We start from the raw sequence: 3,693 nt of genomic DNA, 5'->3' as shown, positions 1-3,693 counted from the left end.
CCTTGAACATAAGGGTTCGTATGACTTGCAAGGTGCTCCTGTTGATGTGTTGTAAGTTGAGATTTCCGTAGTAGTTTCCATCCAACTACAAAATGTTAATCGAAATTTCTTTTGATGTCCATCCCCAGACTTACTTTTTACATCAAAAAGTTTTCAATTTTTTATATGCCTGTTTGTCTAATATTCTACTATATGTAGTTTTTATATAATTTGAAATGTCTTCAATTCTTTCTGGACCTTTTGAAGATACACTCCATAAAACGGAACACAACTCTTCGTACTTTAATGTAATCTTCATTGTAGATTTATTAAATATGGTACTTAAAATCTGAGACGTTTACTTATATACCAATTCTTGTCATTTCCGATACAGGTATTCCAAAGTAAGACATTACGAATTGTCTACCTATTAACATTTAGGACTATATTATATTATTGACGCAGTGGCAACATTTTCAAAAAATAGGACAAGTTTTTTACGCCAAAGCGTTCTACGTAAAGATACCTTTTAGAAAACTATAAAATTGTTATATGTTCTTAAAGAAAATCTTATTTTATTAATAAAAGAGTTAAGACACATTTTTGGCAAAAAAAAGGCAAAAATATAAAATTTTTTGAATTTTTAAATTAAAAAACGTATATTTTTGGATCTGTAAATGATTTTTAAATTTTTTGTATATTATTGGTTAGTTGTCTAACTAACAAGAAAAAAATTGAGTCCATTTGGTCCAAAATTACGCCCGGTATTCAAAAAAGGCGGACCAAGATAGGGTAAATTTTGTATCACAAAATTTTTAAATGCCTATAACTCGGATATTATAAGAAATAAGTAGTATGTCCAAGCATGTTTTTTCAGGATCTCTTCGAGCGCTTTCATAAAATATAAATTTATTAATATATGAAACAAATTTAAGAGTTAACCTTATGGATGAAAAAAATAGTGCGAGGTAAATTCTGTAAAAGATGTTGAGTTTTCCCTAATTAATTTGTAACTTAAAAAACATTAGGTAGGCATGTTATATATCAATGGAAAGGTAATTTTTCAAAACTGTATATAATTTTTGAAAATTTAAAAAACGCGGAATACTTTTTTCAAACAAAATTAAAAAATGTTTTTTATTCAGTTATTGCGAAGATACAAGTTTTTCAAATTGCAATAAAAATTTTATTTATGAATATTTTTTAATAAAATTTTACAGTTAGGTAGATTTTTTTTAGTCAAAATCCAAAATTAAATAAAAATTTCGAATTTTCTTATTAGAAATTCCGTAATTCCCAAAAAAGTTTTAAAAAACCCCAAAAATGGGAATTTTTGTTTTTTTGCCTATTATATCCATACCAGGGGCGGGGTTATCGAAACCCGTTACAAAATGATTAAGAACATATTGGGTCATATAAAACAGATCACTATAATTTGATATCGACTATGCGATTTGAGAATTTTTGCTCAAAATTCAATTTTCCATAAAAAATAGGGTTTTTTTGGATGGACCTGGTCCTGGTTTTGTTTCATTTATCGTATTTTATGTAAAAAATACATCTTCTTAGAAACTTTTTAGATAACTTAAAAAGAAAAAGATACTTTTTTCCCAAAAAATGGCAAAAAATCGCCTTTTTTAATTTTTTAAATTAAACTGCCTATAACTCAGTCATGATTTTTACATAATTCTTTCACTGCTTGCTATATAAACTTGTTGTTAAGCGAATAAAAAAATGGCGAAAATCGCGAATTTTTCTGACCCGTTATTATCAAAAAACTAAAGTAAGGACGGTAAAAATTTTAAAATTTTAATTTTCAAATACGAATATCTCCTAAACTATAACAGATAATTTTGCCACGATGAGGAGATTCTATAAACGAATTTTTTTTTAAATCGGAACTCAAATGAAGAAATAGGATCGTTTTAAAAATTTAACATAGCCGAGGTGTCCTAATTTGAGGAGCCCCCGTCGGGCCCTTGGCTGGCCTATAAGGTCCAAATTCAAAACCTAAACTCGACAACAACTCCTCTTTGCGCATACCAAATTTCATTAAAATCGGATTAACCGTTTAGATCATTAACTGAAGGATGTATTCTTCTAATTGATTCGCTGTTTTCAGCGGTTGCTGGCGGAATATTAAAAAGGAGTTTTATTTGGTTATCAACCAGAACACGTTTGTTTTCATAGTGGGTTTTCAAGCATTCCACGCTAATTCAAAATTTTCATGAGATAAGGGATATCTCTTTACAATGTCACCAGCTTCACCTCGTGTTTTATTTCGAAGGTGGTATAATTTTGTGACAGAGAGAGTTTTTGAGTGATATACGGCCGTGAACATGTCACGAAACGATGGCCATTGTTCGTAACTGCCTTTAAGTAATTCCTGTATCGCAATGTGGAAGTTTTTATACAGTTACTTGAATTATCTGGCGCAAATTTTGAGTGAGTGGTTGGTTTGGTATTGAGTATCGGGCTGCTGCCTCGAACCCTTCTACATTAGAACTATTTAGTCTAGTAGCTTTTATTAAATCAAGAATTTGAGATTGTGCATAAGTAATATGCTTCTACACACGCATTAAAATTAGTTTTCGCTTCTTCTTTAAATTTGGTTTTATAGAGTTATCAGAAGCTAACATGACTCCTTTGTAAGAAGCTTCGAATTTAAACCCATCTTGCGTCCAAATCTTTTAATTTTACTTCAAGAAAAGATTCAGATTGTTCTTCAATAGGCGTTCTATTGAATCTGTCACAAAATTGTAGAAGATGGTCGCAGTCGAATACAAAGCGCCCTTTTGGAGCTGAAGTAGACTTGTATTTGATGTAGAAGTCATATTGAAATGAGTTTAATATAAATTTAAGCTTATTTTTAGCTTTAAAGCGTAGCGATTGCAATTTAAAATTCTTTTTAATAGCGGTAAATTAGGGTATAAGCTATTAAAAGCTGAGTTATGAAACGAGAATAAAAATTTTCTTTCTTCAAATTTTATTCTTTTTTGTAAAAACGGATATAATAAAAGTGGATAATTGCAACTTTTTGTAAACATGTTTTTATTAAAAGGGCTGGTATTTGGTGAAAGCGGATAAAATATAAAGTAAACCAAACGAGAATTAGGTATTTATTAAAAATTTTTTATCGTTCTTCTTTATTCACTTTACTGAAAAGCGGTTATTAAAATAGTAATATGAACATAAAGAAGTAGTATCGATAGCGGCGAATTGAAATTTAATTTCAAATTTTAATAACTTTTCTTTATTCACTTTACTGAAAAGGGCGGTTTATTTAATAATTAGTAAATATGAACATAAAGAAAAAAGTTATAATTTAAATTTCAGTTAATCAATTATTCGTATTTCTTCATACTCTGGGTAAAGGGGCTATAGCGTTATAGCACTAGATACCAATTATCTAGTTAAAAATTGAGTATACGAATAGAATAATTTAAGAAGTGATAAAAAATTTTAAAAAAATGTAATTTTGGGCAAAATTGTTTAATTTTTAATATTCTCGGTGGTTTGTTTATATGCGATTATTAGGAAAAACCAGAGCTTTTTGTTTTCACCCAAATACAAAGATTTTCATATTTTCTGAAAGCGCTCGACGAGATCTTATCATATCCGAGTTATAGGCATTTAAAAAATTAGTGATACAAAATTTACCATACCTTGGTCCAGGCATCCAGGAAAAAAAACTATTCTACCATCACGCAGTGG

This window comes from Lucilia cuprina, chromosome X, assembly GCF_022045245.1.
Source record: "Lucilia cuprina isolate Lc7/37 chromosome X, ASM2204524v1, whole genome shotgun sequence".
Lineage (NCBI taxonomy): Eukaryota > Metazoa > Arthropoda > Insecta > Diptera > Calliphoridae > Lucilia > Lucilia cuprina.
Note: the sequence above shows the minus strand (reverse complement) of the source record.